We start from the raw sequence: 20110 nt of genomic DNA, 5'->3' as shown, positions 1-20110 counted from the left end.
ATTTTGGCCAAATGCAAACCGTTATTTCTCTATTTTCCATTATAACTAATCATTGTGCACCTTGTAATGCCTACAATTTGTCATAATAACAAACATATGACATACCTGTCATAATAACCTTATAACTGTATTTCTTGTTTATTTGTAGTTGTGCCATTTCTTATATCTTGCCTGAGAATTATGACTGAGATCTGATGGTATTGGTAACTTCAGAAACTAATATGATCACACACACGAACTCAGAAAACACTCACGTGGGTTCTGTCAGTAATTAGCTATTGTCTCACCACTAGTATACATATTAATCATCTTTCCTCTGGTTGTTGGTTATTGCATTGTTTGCCAATTTGTCTGTGACCTGTATTAAAGATTAGATATTGCTCGATCATTGACCTTCGCATCAAGGTGTCACCTAACAAGCAGACACATAACACTCGTGCATCTTGGATTTGTGCAATCATCAAATTCAGAACTAGGACATTAACAAATATTGAAATCAACCTGCTTAAAGAAAGTGTTCAAGATCCAGATGACACCAATGTATAAAAATGTGTACCATCACAAGCTTGACACAAGCATGTGGAACACAGTGGCATTTAAAAATTGAGATGTGAGTATGACCTGATCAGAGATGAGGCTACAAGATCCAAATTCCAAGATTGGCATATCATATTGAGCTCGGCTGGTTAGATTCCACTTGCCTCCCATCTGCTTTATGAAATAGGGACTATAAGTAGGGGAAGTTCCAGGCTTGTTCACATCTTCCCATCGTTTTTGCTCTACTCTTCATTTGGCAATCCATTCCAAAGGCCTTCCAACAACATACTGGTGGATATGGCTGGTTGTCCTGCAACACCTAATCAGCCTTACCATGTCAGATCCATCAGCATGCCATCTAGAGATCACCCTCTCAAGCTCAGAGTAGAGGAAGAGATGCAGAAGCTCAAGTCTTTGGTGGCTCAATCCTGTTTATCAGCCCAAACTATATGCGAGGGATTGAGAGCGCTCGGAGGTTTGTACGAGTGCATCGAGGAGCTTCTCCACTTGCCTATGAGCAAATATTCCAACATACAAGAAAAAGAAAGTGTGGAAGTGGAGTTGGACGGATCTGTCAGGCTGCTGGACTTGCTTGGCATCATGAGAGACTGCATGATGACAACAAAGGACCAGATCAGAACGCTTGAAATAGCCCTCAGAAGACAAGGAGTAACAGTTGCAGAGAGCAAGATGTATACTCACATTCGTTTTGACAAGAAGGCAGAGAAGGGTATCAAGAGTATCTTCAAATTACTGAAGCAGATGGATGACAAGTATGTCTCATGTTGTACCAACGGCAAGGACTCATGGATGGTGACCGAGATTCTGAGGGAAGCAAGAGCAATCACCATTTCCCTTCTCCAGTCCATCTTCAAATTCTTGTCCATGCCGACGCCGCAAGGCAAAGCTAGCAGATGGTCTCTTATCTCAAAGGCATTGCAAAAGAGGAAAGTGGCCTGTGAGGGCGAGCAAGAGGAAGTTGAAGATAATGAAGGGAAGATACAGAGGGGACAAAATCAGTTGCGGACATTACAAAACAGCATCGAAGATATTGAAACAGGATTAGAATGCTTATTTAGAAGACTAATCAAAAATAGAGTCTCTCTTCTTAACATCCTAAGCCTGTAATGATCTCAACAGCATTTTTGCTCGCATGCCCTCATTAGCATCTGCATTTTAGAGGAACTGCTAATGACTGTATATTGTTTCAATTTTGGAAAAGACATACAATGCACTCTATACTGTTTCCCGTTTCCCGTAATAGTGATTGACAATAATTTCTTTTCCCTATTCTTTTCAATGTTGCTTCTAAAAATATGTGTCTGTTTCAAACCATATTTAATAAGCATAAATGTAAGAATTTCAGAAAAATGCTTCTAATAACTTGCAAAAAATACTTCTACAACCTGAGCTCAATATTTTGGTTCTTTATGGCTGACCAGAGCTCATACTTTTTTTGGGTGTTAAACATGATCTTTCTTACATAATTCAATTTTTAAAGAGCCATGTTGGAATATGGCTAACCTCAATTCTTTTAGACTTGTGAGCAGCAACGATGTAAGCTCACGAATAAGCTCTCTCAAGGACATAAATAAGCTTAATAAAAAGAGGACATGACACATTATGCTCTCCCAAATATTAAATTCTATGAAACATATTTGTGGAGGTTTGATCAAATGGTATTTAGATTTAAAATGTGACAAATATGATATTAGAGTGACAACCACATGCAGGACCTGTGTATCATGGTGAATCTTAGGTTAGTAGAGCTAAGACAGAGACATACCAGGTTGGCCACAGCTTGACCATATACACAACTTCTTTGTGTTTCTTGACGGAACCCCAACTATATAATACTTTGGAATCTTTCTGTTCTGCAGAACATCTTGCCATTGAGATCACTCCAAGATGTGCGTTGCTGACCATATGTACTCAAGGGCCATTATCAACATTTGCACACTCCTACTTCACCTAAAACATATATGTGCAGATCCAGCAAACCACCATAGAGAGTGGTAGATTGTTGGGCAGACAAGCAGCCATACTGCACCTGTGCATCATAAACAAATACTTTAGTTGAGGAGTTAATATATTCTAAAGCCGTAACATATGTCTTGATCAGATTCTTTGTGTCTTTCTGACTGCGTTGAACCATGTAATAGTTGTTAGTCTCTGGTCTTGCATCTTGCTGCTAATTGACGGGACATGACATGTTGGGTGATGAACAAAGTGCCAGGCATCCATTTCTTTAAGAATTACAGAAACAGAAATGATCGCTGACCTGTTTGGAAGATGTCAGTAAAAGAATTACATTGCTAGCCAAGAACCACCTTGACATTGTTGAATCTCAGATTTTGATGATGAAGTCAATTGTCATTTGTTATCTAATCTAAGTGTTGAGATAAGTGTGCAGGATTAACTACGATAAGAGTAAGACAAGCAGCAGGTGTTGCGCCGGAGTCAAGATCATGATCACGTTGGGAGTTCAAGAGTTCGACGGAAGTTCGGACGGTCGTCGGAGGTTCAGCGAGGACAGATCCGAGAAGTCCAGAAGCTTGCCAAGCGAAGCTCGTCGGAACTCGCCAAGTGGATCGTCGCAAAGTCCAGGAGTATGCCGGATGTCCGCAGAAGGATCACCGAGGGTTATCGGTTGATCGACGGAAGTTGGCCGGAAACTCGCCGGAAGAAGCGATTGACGCATCGGAGCAAAGCTGCAGAAGTTGTCTTAGAGTTAATCGTAGTTAGCATGATGATTAAGCATGAAAATGGGAGGTGATCCCATTAGCTTAATCTTGGGGCAATTGGGCCCCTGAAAAGATTCAAAGTGGGCCGAATGGAGTGAACCATTCGGACCCTGATTGCACCAGGAGGTGCAACCGCCCCAGCCAGGAGGTGCAACCGCCTGGGCTGTGGGGGTTGGGAGGTGCAACCGCCCCAGCCAGGAGGTGCAACTGCCAGGGCTGCGAGGCTGGGAGGTGCAACCGCCCCAGCCGAGAGGTGCAACCGCCCAGAGCTCAGTCTTCGAGCTAGTCTGGGCGGTGCAACCTCCTCTGCCAAGAGGTAGCACCGCCAGAGCTCAAGTTTCGAGCTCTGCCAGGCGATGCAACCACCGAGCTCAGTCTTCGAGCTCTGGCAGAGAGGTGCATCAGCCTGAGCTCAGTCTCGAGCCCTGCCAGGTGATGCAATCACCGAGCTTAGTCTTCGAGCTCTGGCAGAGAGGTGCATCAGCCTGAGCTCAGTTTGGAGCTCTGCCAGGTGATGCAACCACCGAGCTCAGTTTCGAGCTCTGCCAGGTGATGCAATCACCAAGCTCAGTCTTCGAGCTCTGCCAGGTGATGCAATCACCGAGCTCAGTCTTCGAGCTCTGGCAGAGAGAAGCAATCGCCTGAGCTCAGTCTTCGAGCTCTGCCAGGCGGTGCCACCTCTCCAGTCAAGAGGTGCAACCGCCTGATCCCAGAATTCTGGGATTTGATCGATTTGATCGTTTTGAGCTCCAAATTTGAACTGGGTTGGGGCCTATAAATACCCCACCCATTCAGCACTGAAAAGAGACAGATCCACACCGAATTCTTGATCTTTTCAGTGATTCTAAGAGCTCAAATTTGTGTAAAGTCCTAAAGTTCTCCTCCTTCTGTTCTTCAAGTCTTGAGTTGTAAAGAGAGGAGAGAAAGGATCTGTAAAGGTTGTCTCCTGAGCCTGTCAAAAGGAGAGAAACTGTAAAAGGGCAGTTAGCCTTCGCCCATTGAAGGAAGGCAGCTAGTTGACGTCGGCAACCTCGTCGGTGGAGGAAGCCAAAAGTGGAGTAGGTCAAGGCTGACCGAACCACTCTAAATCTCTGGTTTGCGTTTATTTTTGAGCACTTTATCATTACTGCAAACCTCCTCCATTACTACTGCTCTCTGCGCTTTCACGAACAAGTTCTAAGTGCTGTTCTTTCAGAATCTGCATTCAAACGTAAATCGTGTTTTCGTACGATCTTCACACTGCAGTTTACGCTTACATTCGGACTCCATTTATAACTGCAAATTGCTTTCTACGTAAAACGCTTTTCCAGGTTCAAAACTGCTTTTAAACGCAAAACTACATTTAGACGTAAATCTGAGTTTAGACGTAAATTTGCGTTTATACGTAAAACTACGTTTAGACGTAAATCTACGTTTAGACGTAAAACTGCGTTTAGACGTAAATCTGAGTTTAGACGTAAACTGCGCTTAGACGCAAAACTGCGCTTAGACGCAAACTGTGTTCAGACGCAAACTGTGTTCAGACGCAAACTGCGCTTAGACGCAATCTGCGCTTAGACGCAAACTGCACTTAGATACAAACTGAGAATTAGCTTTTGCATCATAATAGTTTTTATTGAACGAACGCAGCTTTTGGTTTTTAATCGCTGTAAGATTTCCGCTGCACTAATTCACCCCCCCCCTCTTAGTGCTCTCGATCCTAACAATTGGTATCAGAGCCCGGTTAACTCTCAAAAGGATTAAAACCCAAGAGAGATGGCTTACGCCGGAAACCAAGAGGGCCATTCTATTACACGTCCACCCATGTTTAATGGGACGGACTACACCTACTGGAAAACCCGAATGAGGATCTTTCTTATTTCTATGGATTTTGAATTATGGAATCTTGTCGAGAATGGTTTTTCAAAGTCTTCTCTTCCAATGATCGATTGGAATGATTTGGAGAAGAAGGCTTTCGCTCTAAATGCAAAGGCTATGAACGCCTTATTTTGTGCACTCGATAAAAACGAGTTTAACCGTGTTTCAACTTGTGAAACTGCATTTGATATTTGGCACACACTCGAAGTGACCCATGAGGGCACAAGTAGAGTAAAAGAGTCAAAAATCAATTTGCTGTTACACTCTTTCGAACTCTTTCGGATGAAACCGAGTGAAACCATTGGCGACATGTTTACCCGTTTCACGGATGTCGTCAACGGTTTAAAAGGACTCGGAAAGAGCTTTTCGGATTTTGAGCTTGTTAATAAGATACTAAGATCCCTTCCTAAGAGTTGGGATCCTAAAGTCACCGCTATTCAAGAGGCAAAAGATCTGCGAAATTTCCCTCTTGAAGAACTAATCGGGTCACTAATGACCTATGAAATGACTTGTAAAGCTCATGAAGAGCAAGAAGACATCCTTCCAAAGAACAGGAAGGATATGGCACTCAAAACGTCAGAATGCCACTTGAGAGAAAACTCAAGTGATGAGGACTGTGATGATGACTTGGCACTACTAACAAGAAAGTTTAAAAAGTTCTTTAAAAGAAACAAATTTAAGAATGATGCAAAAAATAAACTTGAACCCAAAAAGGACCAAGTGATCTGCTATGAATGCAAAAAGCCGGGACACTACAAAAGTGATTGTCCCCAAGTCAAGAAAAGAACAACAAAGAAGAAGGCGCTCCAAGCAACATGGGATGATTCGAGCGCATCTGAGGAAGAGGAGTCCAACACCGAGCAAGTTGCTCATTATGCCTTAATGGCCATCGAAGACAAGGTAACAAATTCAATAGATGCTGATTTATCTTTCGATGAATTATCAAATGCTTTCAATGACTTATTTGACGAATGCAAGAGTATAAGTAGAAAATATAAATTGCTGAAAAAGATGCATGATAGTCTTACCTGTGAGTTTGATAAGTTAAAAGTCGAACATCATGATAGTTTAAATTCATGTATCAAATGTCATGATTTAGAAACTATGCAAAAAGAAAACCTGCTACTCAAGGACACCTTGAAGAAATTCGAGGTTGGTAGCAAGTCATTAAACATGATCCTTGCAAACAAGGGTCACATTCCAAACAGGAGCGGGATTGGATTTGTGAGAAATCCTCACCAAAATCCATCCACCTTCATAAAAGGCCCCATCTTACATGTTCAACACCAAACCAAGTGCAACTTTTGTTGCAAATCTGGACACAAGACACATTGTTGTCCATTCAAGAAAATAAGTCCAAACAAATTAATTTGGGTTCCTAAGGGAACCATGATAAACTCTATGCAACATGATAGAAAATGTAGATCTATTTATGAGGCACCCAAAAGCAAATGGGTTCCTAAAGATCATCCCTTCCTATAAAAACATTAAAAGTCTAGGCCGGAGCAAGAAATAATATTCTGCTCCTTGACTCTCAATGGTCATAAACCAAGAATCAAAAAGGAACTCGCAACGCTTAAGTAACAAGTGGAAGTTATCACAAATACGATACAATCAGAAACATATGATACCCCCCTGATTTTCAAAACCCGTTCATCTACGAATCAATTCTTGTAGAAACTAAATATGTCATGATCTTAAAAGGGATACCAAACAAACATACGTATGCACGTTAAAAGATCTATCTTACAAAGAGCTTCTTCCTTAAATAAAAACTCATACGAAATCATTAATTGCTTTGAAACTCTCCTCAAGGCAAAGGCTCCCTAATCAAATCATCTTAAGTGCTCACCTGCTGCAGGCGGTGGCACCTCTCCAGCTGGCGGTGGCACCTCCAGCTATCACGGGTTGCCAGAGGTTGCACCGCTCCAGCCAGAGGTGCAACCGCCAGCAGCTCTGCCCTTTAAAATCACGCTAGGGCCGGCTAAGGAACCGACCACAACTCACCCCCATTTTCTCCTCTACTCTTCCAAGTCTCCTCCATTCCCATTTCACTCCTCTAAGCCTTCCAAACACCTCCCATTTCGGAGCAAAACATCAAGAATCCTTCCTTCCCTTGAAGATTTCACAAAGGTACTCTCTAAGAAGCTCTTAAAATTCTGTTTTGTTCTTCATTTACTTTAGCTCATCATCATCCCTCTAAACAGCAGTAGTAATGGGATCTAGAAGATCCTCAAGGGACAAGGGAAAGAGGAGAGTAGTAGAAGAGTTTGATCTCACTCTTTTTGATTCCAAAAACCATGCTGAAAAATTTCTCTCCTTCGAACTAAGAAGCATCAATAAGGGAAAATACGTAGATCTGAATGAACTAAGAGATGTAGAGACTATCCATTGGTTTGCAAACCTAAATCTACTTCCCATTTTGCAGATCAACGAACCCATTTATCCTAGACTAGTTAGATTGTTTTACAACAACATGCAAATAGATGATGAAGAAAGGATATCAACCTATCTCTTAGGACAACACATCTCAATCACTGATAGATTCATTTGTGATATGATAGGTATTCCCATGAAAAGCATAGGACTTTACTTTAAAGGATCATGGGATGAACAAACTATTGAAACATCCTACGTTGAAGCCTTAGGAACAATCCTTGCCAATCCTAACATAGAATCTATTCCTAAAAGTTGTGAACATCTATTGCCCTTTAACACTAAGATACTTCATCATATCATGACTAGTATAATTCTTCCTAAACAATACCATCATGATGAAGTGAGTCAATTGGAATTAGGAATTATGTACCTAATCATGAAAGGACGTGACATTTGTCTTGGCTATCTGATCCAACAAAACATGTTGGAATTATCTACGAAAGATATGATGCTCCCATATGGTGGAATAATTACTAGAATAATGAAAGCTTACGACATTCAAATACCACTAGAAGAAGAAGTAATGAAATCAGATAGATTCAGCATAATAAACAAAAATCTACTTCACCGACTAAGATGTCACTATAAAAACGGTAACTGGGTTAGAATGCCTAGAAGAACTGATCCCCCTCAGCCTGAACCTGAACCTGAACCAGAGTCGGAAACCCCAGTCTTTAGGAGTACCCACTCTCCTCCGATCTGTCCCTTTGAGGAAACACATCCGGTTGAGCAAACTCACACATCATCCATCGAAGATATCGGGATTCGGATGGACCGATTTGAACAAAGACAAGAACGGCTTGAACTTCAACAAAATCAAATCCTAACCGAGCTGCAGCAAATCCATCGACAATTTGACTCTTTACTTAGGCACTTTAATCTTCCACTTCATGAATAAGCTTGTATAAACATCTGATGTTGTAAACTCTTTATGTTATTCATGAAGGACTTTGTCTTTATGGTTACCTGATATGCTGTACATATAGTTATCTTTGTTTGTGTAAGCATATTTGCAAACATCTCTTGTTGTTTATCTCGGTTTTTGCACTGAAACTAAAAAGGTTTAAAAGCCTATGCCTTGAAAAATATGAAGCAACATACCAATGTAAGTTGATAAGTCAGCAGTATGACATTGATATGGTTGCTAATATGATTGCTATCTTACCATGTGATGCAATGCTACACTTGCTGAAATAAAAATCTTGCTATGCAATATGATACAATGCTACACTTGCTGAGATAAATATCTTGCTATGCAATATGATAGAATGCTGCACTTGAAATAATTGTGTTACTACATCAAAAGATTCAAACACATTGATATTAGACATCACTTTATACGAGATCATGTCTCTAATCAAGATGTAACCATAGAATTCATTGATACTAAACATCAACTAGCTGACATTTTTACAAAACCCCTATGTGAAGAACAATTTGATTACATAAGAAGAGAATTAGGAATGTTGAATTGTCCGAATACTTTAACTAGTTAAAATTATTTTTCGGATGTTATTACTATTACATACCTTGACAAACGCTTGATCAAATAACATGTTGCAAATTATGTGACAAATATTTTTAACCAGATGCATGTAAGAAGTTCATTTTTCGGTTTGTATGCTAAAAATGGGATGTTCTTGTACACTCTTATGAAAACTCTTTGAAAAATGACTTTCCTCCGTCAAGCAAAAATAATAAAAAGATATATGTGTCATGACTTCCTTTATATGCTTGATAATGCTATCATGCTTTTTGTTGATGACAAAGGGGGAGAAACATATGAATTGATAAACACTATGTCATAGCTGAACTGCCATCATCATATCTATGTCATAGTTGCAAATACTTGAATGATGCTATAAACAATGTTATGCCATCCTTGCATCACCAAGAGATATGTGAACATGTGCTATAGTTTGCATCATATCTTGATTTGATATCCTATTTTGTGAAGTAAATGCAAACTTGCTAGAAAATCTCAAATGTGTGCATCATGTAAAAAGTCCTTCGTAGCTTTATATGTTTACATGATGAACAGTTACAAACACTATAATACAAACGTGATGATGAATGTCAAGCTTTGACATCATCCTTGAAGAGATACATCATGATAGGTATCATGATGGGAGTATTGATAAGTTTAACTGATCTAACTTATCAATACGTCACTTGAATTCTTAGTCTTGAATTCAAGGTTGACTTATCTCAACTATGGCATATAGACAGGGGGAGTTAAGGATAACTCCATTATCAATTGATTGTCATCATCAAAAAGGGGGAGATTGTTGAATCTCAGATTTTGATGATGAAGTCAATTGTCATTTGTTATCTAATCTAAGTGTTGAGATAAGTGTGCAGGATTAACTACGATAAGAGTAAGACAAGCAGCAGGTGTTGCGCCGGAGTCAAGATCATGATCACGTTGGGAGTTCAAGAGTTCGACGGAAGTTCGGACGGTCGTCGGAGGTTCAGCGAGGACAGATCCGAGAAGTCCAGAAGCTTGCCAAGCGAAGCTCGTCGGAACTCGCCAAGTGGATCGTCGCAAAGTCCAGGAGTATGCCGGATGTCCGCAGAAGGATCACCGAGGGTTATCGGTTGATCGACGGAAGTTGGCCGGAAACTCGCCGGAAGAAGCGATTGACGCATCGGAGCAAAGCTGCAGAAGTTGTCTTAGAGTTAATCGTAGTTAGCATGATGATTAAGCATGAAAATGGGAGGTGATCCCATTAGCTTAATCTTGGGGCAATTGGGCCCCTGAAAAGATTCAAAGTGGGCCGAATGGAGTGAACCATTCGGACCCTGATTGCACCAGGAGGTGCAACCGCCCCAGCCAGGAGGTGCAACCGCCTGGGCTGTGGGGGTTGGGAGGTGCAACCGCCCCAGCCAGGAGGTGCAACCGCCAGGGCTGCGAGGCTGGGAGGTGCAACCGCCCCAGCCGAGAGGTGCAACCGCCCAGAGCTCAGTCTTCGAGCTAGTCTGGGCGGTGCAACCTCCTCTGCCAAGAGGTAGCACCGCCAGAGCTCAAGTTTCGAGCTCTGCCAGGCGATGCAACCACCGAGCTCAGTCTTCGAGCTCTGGCAGAGAGGTGCATCAGCCTGAGCTCAGTCTCGAGCCCTGCCAGGTGATGCAATCACCGAGCTCAGTCTTCGAGCTCTGGCAGAGAGGTGCATCAGCCTGAGCTCAGTTTGGAGCTCTGCCAGGTGATGCAACCACCGAGCTCAGTTTCGAGCTCTGCCAGGTGATGCAATCACCAAGCTCAGTCTTCGAGCTCTGCCAGGTGATGCAATCACCGAGCTCAGTCTTCGAGCTCTGGCAGAGAGAAGCAATCGCCTGAGCTCAGTCTTCGAGCTCTGCCAGGCGGTGCCACCTCTCCAGTCAAGAGGTGCAACCGCCTGATCCCAGAATTCTGGGATTTGATCGATTTGATCGTTTTGAGCTCCAAATTTGAACTGGGTTGGGGCCTATAAATACCCCACCCATTCAGCACTGAAAAGAGACAGATCCACACCGAATTCTTGATCTTTTCAGTGATTCTAAGAGCTCAAATTTGTGTAAAGTCCTAAAGTTCTCCTCCTTCTGTTCTTCAAGTCTTGAGTTGTAAAGAGAGGAGAGAAAGGATCTGTAAAGGTTGTCTCCTGAGCCTGTCAAAAGGAGAGAAACTGTAAAAGGGCAGTTAGCCTTCGCCCATTGAAGGAAGGCAGCTAGTTGACGTCGGCAACCTCGTCGGTGGAGGAAGCCAAAAGTGGAGTAGGTCAAGGCTGACCGAACCACTCTAAATCTCTGGTTTGCGTTTATTTTTGAGCACTTTATCATTACTGCAAACCTCCTCCATTACTACTGCTCTCTGCGCTTTCACGAACAAGTTCTAAGTGCTGTTCTTTCAGAATCTGCATTCAAACGTAAATCGTGTTTTCGTACGATCTTCACACTGCAGTTTACGCTTACATTCGGACTCCATTTATAACTGCAAATTGCTTTCTACGTAAAACGCTTTTCCAGGTTCAAAACTGCTTTTAAACGCAAAACTACATTTAGACGTAAATCTGAGTTTAGACGTAAATCTGCGTTTATACGTAAAACTACGTTTAGACGTAAATCTACGTTTAGACGTAAAACTGCGTTTAGACGTAAATCTGAGTTTAGACGTAAACTGCGCTTAGACGCAAAACTGCGCTTAGACGCAAACTGTGTTCAGACGCAAACTGTGTTCAGACGCAAACTGCGCTTAGACGCAATCTGCGCTTAGACGCAAACTGCACTTAGATACAAACTGAGAATTAGCTTTTGCATCATAATAGTTTTTATTGAACGAACGCAGCTTTTGGTTTTTAATCGCTGTAAGATTTCCGCTGCACTAATTCACCCCCCCCCTCTTAGTGCTCTCGATCCTAACAGACATCACATAGGATAGCAGCACCTAGCAACTCACGAAAGAGTGGGAGAGTAAAGAAAATAAATACTGCTATTCTTGCCGTTTCCCATTTGACCAACCTAAAGATGCGGATCTTGTTGGCTTATAAGCAGGGGAGCAAAAGAATGAAACCCCACGCATATTTCCTTTCCGCTTCTTCAGTTGTTATGCTGATATGCGTTTCAATATATTCAAGTGGTTGAGAGAGATTGCAGCTGCACAAGAATCAATGAGGGGCTTGTTCAGTCGCCATGCAACCAAGCCTTCACTTTTACATGCAGTGGTAATGGCTGGAAGATGAGTAGCATGGTCCGTCCGGTAGCGGACGGTCCGCGTACCGGTATGTCGTCGGACCGGTACATACCGCTCATATCGAACGGTACAATTCGAAATTGCATATCATGTGTTCAACAAGATGAGAGAGATTGCAGCTGCAGATGAATCAATGAGGAGCTTCTTCTGTCGCCATGCAACCAAGCCCTCACTTTTCCCTTCAAAAGAAATGTCTGGAAGATGAATAGATGCTGCATTTATGTGGTAAATTGAATGACAGCTTGGCCATAGTCAAAAAGCACATCCAAGATGAGATGATTCTGCAGTTGTAAAAGAAGTGAATGCTCACATTCACTTTGTTATGAAGGCAGACAAGGATGTGACGTAATGCTTGAGATCACTGAGGTAGACGGAAGGCAAATTTGTCGATAAGGATGGTGATCTGCCAATGGTGGGTAGATTTTCTGGGCAACTGACACCAATCACAACTGTATCTGCTTCATCTGGTGTCATCTTTCCTTACAATGCAGAAAGGGAGACTGAAGATTAGCATGTGATCATTTTTCTCCAATGCACCAAGGAAGATGTTGAAGTGGCATATGATAGGAAGCACCGGGATGGAAATGAGGCATGTCATGCTTCTGTCAAGTACAAATCCTGCAAAGATGATAATGACTATAGGGTAGTGAGTTCCAAAATAGATTGCAAATGCTAGAGGGCAGCACTGAAATGCCAGACTGTTCAAGCGGCTAATCAAAGCAAAGTCCATCTACTTCACATCCTCAGTTCACAAAGATCCGACGAAACCTTGTACCCTATTGTCATGAACGGTCGCCGCACACCCGCAACAACTTCGTTCAACGAACCGTTCGTCGCTTTTGCATGCTTGTACAGAGACATGGCAGCATGTTTTGCCTTGGTTTTGTGTGTTTTTGCTTGGAAAATGTAAACAACGACAGTTCACAGCGCTACAGTGCGATCGCTCGCTGCGCCGGGCCAAACTGCACCAAAATGGCTCGTTTTCGCATGCCATGGCTTGTTTTCTGCAAACCACAACTGCACACAAAACGTCAGTCATCTCAGCACCCTAGAACCCCTCGGGTGGCATAGGGCTGGATGGGGCTTCGGTATATTGTCGAGCGTTGAACAATCTTCATGAGTTCGCACGTTAACTTAACGGGAACTTGCCTTCGCGCCCGACACCCGATGAGTAGTTGTTTGTGGACTTGCAACTATTCGTTCTACCTTTTAAAATCCTTATTTTCTCCTTCCTCTCTTTTCTCTCTTGCACTCAAGGTGCTCGCTGAATTGTTTGTAAAGCTTCCCTCTTCGCAAGACGTCAGGACTTTTCCATCGTTGGTTTTCAAACTAATCAACTTTCTGTTTTACAGGTCCTTTCGGACTTGTATGAGGTTGTAACTAGGCTGACCCATTGCGGACGCATATGTCGCAAGGGCGCCTCATGACTTAGGCAATCCTAGCTAAGTCCGAGGAGTTGGCGCAAGGGTGCTTCACGACTTAGGCAACTTCAACTAAGTTCGTGACTTTGCCGTAAGGGTGCCTCACGACTTAGGCAATTCCAGCTAAGTCCGTGACATTGTGATATCAGAGCGGGCAAGCAATTCAAGCAAGCAGCAAAGAAACTTCGCAATCTCACCATGGCAAAGCATCATGGCGAATCGAGCAAGGCGGGGCAAGCCGGACCATTGCCCCAAGCAGCTGCAGGTGGGTTGCAAGTGCAAACTCGCTCTCATGCTGGTGGAGCCACTCTAGAGGATCGTGGTAGCGAACATGATGAGTGAGAAGTTGGTTACTCTCCGCAAGCGGAGGAGGCACAATCTGGAGCACCAACCGGGAAAAAGAGCCATAAGGAGAGACTCACGGCGGCGGAAACCCACCTAGATGTTCTTAAAGTGAAATTGGAGGAACTCTACCAAGGCCAATGAAGGCTTCTTGGGGCAGAGAGCTCGCAAGAAGCTGAATCCCGAATCGACAAGGTCGAGACCCTAGTTGATCGACTGACAGACGATACCAAAGACTCCGTGCAACATTTGCACGAAGTCGTGGCGGAACTCACTTACAGAATGATAGCGCTCACAAGGGCACTAAATGCGGGAGGGAGCAATACCCGCGTTGCGCCGCCACAAAACTTGAGGGCACTTGAGCCTCATTGCTATAGAGGTGCTAGGGACGCAAAAGAGCTCGAGAATTTCTTGTTTGACATGGAACAATACTTTCGAGCTACAAGACTCGAATCTAAAGGTACCAAAGTTTCAATAGCAACCATATATTTGAATGGGGATGCAAAAATTTGGTGGCGAACCTCGATTCCACTATGTTTTTTGCAAAGCTATAAGGCCTGATTCTTTCCTCGTGGGCAGGAAGCACACCAGCTACGTGCATTGCGTGATTCCATTGTGTTTTTTGCACTTGGCTAGGTGGACAGTTGACCGGAAGAGAACTTCGATTCGCTTGGCCAGTTGGCTAAGGCGTGCTTATCTTGTTTGACAACACTACGGAGCGAGTGACTCTTCTAGTCGGGCAGTTGTATGACAACACTACGGAGAAAGCTAGCTTTTGTGTAACATACTATGGTCTCAACACTCTTACGAGGTAGTGATGAGTTTCACGTGCTCTAGCGTGCAGTTAGGAGGATTAGCCACAATATGAGTGGTACCACCCATCCTACCCTACTACCTATAGGGGGTCGTCCGTCCTACAACCGCCCAGAGAGGAACTGTAGTGATCTTGAATAGGGATCCTACAGCGATAAAGAGAATCCCCAGAAAAATACCACTAGATTGAGCACTAGTGATTTTGTATCCGGTGAAAATCTTGACTAATTGATCGAAGTGGGTAGCTCCAATAGACCCATAGATCATGGAACAAATAGGGTGGGTAGGCCAAACTACACATATAGACGCGAACCCCCCTTGTAACCGTACGTGCGACTTTCACCGTATACGGCTCGCACAAAGACTCTGAATTTCATTCCATCCTGAGCTTTTTCATCCACCTATCCCTCTCCAATCCTCAATCATACTTGCATTACTTAAAGAATATAGCGTTAAGATAGAGTATAAAATCTATGAAAAACAGAGCATTGCTTCCGAGGGCTAAGAAGCTTCGAGGAGTTTGCAATTGAAAAGTAAGGCGCCTTCCTGGTCTTGCTTGGCTTTGTCCCGAACCAAGGAGGCATTATGGCGGGTGCCCGACAGACGTAAAGCCTACGTCGGCACTTCTATTCTCATTGGGATTGGATATAGCTGATAATGGGAATATCTAACCTCTCTAACTAGCATACGATACAATTGCCATCAGTCTCTCTTACGAAAGAGAAAGAGCTTCACTCGGCCTACGCCGACGCCTACTTGATCTTCTCTTAAGTCTGTAACAACAATAAGTGGGAGAGGCAAGATTTGAACCTACGTAGAAAACCTTCAACAGATTTACAGGCTGTTGCTTTTGACCACTCAGCTACTCTCCCCTTTCCAGGGCCTTAGCACCCCGAAATCCACTCGAGAAAGAAATCAATCAAGAATCAGAAGGATAGTGGCCTTCGTTCTTAATTAAGTGTTGGTTAAAGTTCAGAAGATGGAATGGAACTAGAAACTATTAGATTAGCTAGCTTGGCGGGAGACTAAGGGAATGCAGTCAGTTCATAACTATTTCTATAATGCAAGGGGCTTTGCTTCGTAGACTGCTTACCTCTTATTGCGCCTTCCCCATCTTCCCACCCACAGAGCCTATTCAGAGGAAGGAGAGAGCCTATTCTCCAGAAAGACAGGCAGAGTCGATTCTCTGAAATGATGTCCTTGAAAAGACCTCTTTGTGTTGTCGGAAGCCGCCCCATCGGTTGGAAGTGGGCATTGCAGAAGTGACTAAGAGCTTAAATTCTTCTTTCTAAGAGAAAAGAGCAGACTTTCTCTTCCACCAGAAGGGCTCCCTTTCCTACCAATGCTTCCCCCGCGCATCGGAGGAGTTGTTGTCGATCTACCTTATGGCCGGATAGAGAAATGTTTATTGGCTCTTATTCTTTAGCAGTAATTGTGGAATATAACTTATTATGCTAAATCCCTTGTTTTCGAGCGAGTCGAAGCGAAGGAGTGGGGTGGAGAGGAAGCAAATTGGGGTTTCTTTGGACTGATGTTACGAGCTTCTGGAATACAAACAATGGGATCTTCGTCAAATTTAGAATGTTGAGTGTGACAATGAATTTGATTGGGAAAGTACAATGGCAAAAGGAAGGAGATTCCTTAGCTCATTATTTGGTACGAATATCGGTGAAATAAACAAATCCATATTGATGCTCTTATTCCACAACCTCTAGAAGGCTTTCCTAGAGGAGCAGACCCTATGATCATTTAAAGTGAAGCGTAATAGATCCGAAAAAAATGCCTAATAAGATTCTACTTTAGAAGTACAAACTATCATTTCTTTTAAGACATCGGAATCCTTAGTTAGATATTAGTATATGGACTCCTATAGATCTTTGTACCCCGGAATGACAATAGGAGGAAGTACTTTTCATTGTATGGTTAGAAAGAGAAATATCTGCTGCGATACAACAACGTATTGGCCCAACCTTGGGAATTCTTCAAGCTCTAGCAGATGGAAGACACTTTGAAAGAGGACCTTCTTCCGTTTAGAAGAAATGTTCATTTGTTTGGTATTGTCTATAGTGGTCACATCCATTCTACTAAGTGCTTTTTGTAATGCCTTTTGGGCGTTTCAGCCGATCTCCGTATACGTCTTTCCTTATGGATCGCCCTTTCCAGTATTGCTTGCTCCTATTGGGCTTCTTATGCTAGGATATGGATAGAAACACACACACACACACACACACATATATATATAAGATAAGAGAGATATGTTCTTTATTTCAAGATAAGAGAGATATGTTCTTTATTTATTTCTTTATAAGGAAGGTCAATACCATTAACTCTATGTGTGTTATCAATATCATGGCGTTAGAACAAGAACTTGTTACTTCTTAGAAGGCGTGAAATTCACATGTAGAGTCTACATGTGAATTTTTAGGGAAGATTGGAGGAATTCATTCTTTTTGGGGTTCTTTTTCATTTGCTTTTCCAAAGTAATGGAGATTGAAATACCTTTATTGATTGCTTCAAATCAAGTCAAGTCAATTTGAATCGATCTCAATGATGGAAAGGCCGGAATCCAGAGAGGAAAGGAAGATTGCCAAGGCCGACAGCAAGAGCATGCAGAACATCTATCTATTCCCATCTTCTGAACTTCCGAGCTGAGGGAGCTATCGGTTTGGCTTGCTTACGATAGGGCTTATTCTTTAGAGTCCGGAAGGGAGTTAGGTACCCTTCGTTATCTGATGGTTGCTTACGATAAGGCTTATTCTTTAGAGTCAGGAATCGAGTGTTAGGTACCCTTTGTTATCTAAGATGCCGATCATCTTATCTTCTCCACGAGAAGTCAAGAAGCTAGTCATGTATTCCGGGGATAAGGCTCCCGAGAGCTATTGCCCACTACACAGTACTTAATATATAATAGAGTATCAAAGAGTACTTAATATATAACAGAGTATCTAAAAAATAGGTAATGAATAAATAGCAAAGATTTGGAATTCATAAATAATGGGTAATGAATAAATAGCAAAGGCAGTAACGGAAGGGAAGAGGCATTGAGGATAGGGTTTACTCAAGAAAGAAGAGAGTCTTACGGCTCTTCTGTGCTATTACCTATTTCATCCCTCCGGTCTAGAATAACTGTCTGTATTGCATGGATAGCCAGTCTGCAATGCTAGTGAGTATCCTAACTTAGGAGTGAGTTTCTAAAGAAAGAGGGCCAAGCTAAGCTCCCATAATAAAGTAGAGTAGCTCCTCTATCCCACGTAGCAGTAAGCAGAGATCTTACGAGAGACCATACCCCTAATTACACCAATGTAGATAGGAAGAATATAGAATAAGTCAACATAGGAGCTTGGGAAAGGCAAGTGGATATTCGCATTCAAACATAAATTCATCAATGAAAACGGATACTCTCAACCTCACTTCAAAACCAGTAATTGATTCTGACCCAGATCCATATCCTTATGATTCTCTCGTTGACAACTTCCTAATGTGCCCAAAGCAAAGCCAAAGATAGTTTCGTTATTGGTGTAAGGTTGCTTTGCTCTATATTGGAGTTACTATCTAGACGATATTCCTTAATTCCCATTCTGTATCTGGTAGTATTTCAGCTTATTTAGCAAAGTTAAATATAGTAACTCAATTGAAAAAATTCAAAGCAGATTTTGTAGTACTAAGTAGTGCAATTAATTGTTGGCAGAGATATATATCTAACAATTAAAGAATGACATACCTAGTTTTTTTTTTCCCATTTTTCTCCATATTCACCACAGAACTTCCATCATGTTATCCTAGTTTATCTTTTCTCCTTCTTATGCATTGAATAAGCGTTATCTCCCTGACAAGAAAATATTGCTAGAAATATATACTTCTTCTGTATGCAGATTGTACAAATTTATGGTAGAAAATTTGACTCCTTCAAATTTATGGTAGAAGAAGATCACCTGAAAAGGTTAGTTTGACTATTAGTATCATTTCATCTGAGGCATTGCTCCATGCCATTAAAGAATTCAATGCACCAAATATCACGTGCACGAAGCGGAGAGACAGATAAGGCACATACCTACGAGGGTAGCTCGTATCAGTTCGTAGAGAACTGCTACCTGTATGAGCTGAGGGTTCTGCTTGTGTTCCCCGGCACCATTTTCTGCAGGGGGAGTTCGAGCTCCCAGGACCAAATAAAAGAATCATCACCTACGATTTCTCCCTGTCGCTGACGAAGGCATCGAAGAATTAACGACGGACAAAGAGAGACAAGCTTGCAGATCGCGGATCATGAAACGGCCACCGCAATGCTATTTTTGCCCGCCCCCGATTGGGAAGCAGAAGGACTCGTTGCATCGGGCGGAAACATCTACGTGCTCGTGTTCGTCCTCCTGATTTGGAGGTGTACAATCGCCCTGATGTAGCAGTCAGCGTCGGCCGCTCCAGCCATCGAGGGTTCGTTTCTCAACCGCGACAATTCTATTGAGGGACTCATATTAAAATTATGAGTGATAGAAAAGAAGAATCATGTGTGAGTATTAAAATAATCTAACATTACACGCCCAACAGAGTTCGAGAATGAAATATGCCAAAATAAAAATGCCAACTGGTACAAGGATAGACATACCTTAGCATCGCATAGTTGATATCTCAATTCAGTGTACCACAATTGCAGCTAAGTCTACAAGAGATATACTATGTTCTCCATAAGCAATATCTATTGCGAAGGTAACAGTATTTATAATTTACTATAAAAGAACACATCAAATATATTGCGAGACACGTATCAGTCTGTTAAAAATATAAGTTGAATCATTTGAATTTTTACTAACATTATAGTTCTACGAATTTCGATGCAATCATAGTTTGATAAAGATGATATCAACTTAAATTACTTCGAGACACAGATCGAAAGAAGAACCTTCATTAACTTCGAATAAACATATGACTCAGATCAAAAAAAGAAAGAAAAACTTAACACCGTACATCTATCCTTCGTGCACTAAACATATATTCAATTGATACATGCAAGTGATTAATATGTTCATGCATGGTTTATAGGTCAAAATATATTTGATATATCTTAAATTTGAATCCATATAAAAGAAAATTTACTTTTAAATAGCATGCTTAGCCATATAGTTAATCAAATTTAGGGTGGAGGTAATTCATAGATACCCAACTCGTTTTCATTTGTATTATTAAACGACAACATGAATGAGTCCACATTTATCAAAAAGTATTTAAATTAGTTAAGA

At 42.0% G+C, this 20110-nt stretch overlaps 1 long non-coding RNA gene across 1 annotated transcript in view; it reads right to left on the bottom strand.

Annotated features, from left to right (window-relative positions):
- LOC108951908 (uncharacterized) overlaps positions 1–19512 on the bottom strand; it is a 30005-nt gene extending 10493 nt beyond the window's left edge. The window contains exons 1-6 of the long non-coding RNA XR_010488771.1: positions 19480–19512; positions 18931–19331; positions 18601–18811; positions 2324–2587; positions 1240–1493; positions 622–1145 (exon numbers count right to left, since the gene is read on the bottom strand). This is a non-coding gene — a long non-coding RNA (uncharacterized LOC108951908). The remainder of the gene's footprint in view (positions 1–621; positions 1146–1239; positions 1494–2323; positions 2588–18600; positions 18812–18930; positions 19332–19479) is intronic.
- Between the last annotated feature and the right edge of the window lie 598 nt (positions 19513–20110).

Source organism: Musa acuminata, chromosome BXJ2-7, assembly GCF_036884655.1.
Source record: "Musa acuminata AAA Group cultivar baxijiao chromosome BXJ2-7, Cavendish_Baxijiao_AAA, whole genome shotgun sequence".
Classification (NCBI taxonomy): domain Eukaryota; kingdom Viridiplantae; phylum Streptophyta; class Magnoliopsida; order Zingiberales; family Musaceae; genus Musa; species Musa acuminata.
Note: the sequence above shows the minus strand (reverse complement) of the source record. Positions and strands in the feature narration are given on the sequence as shown.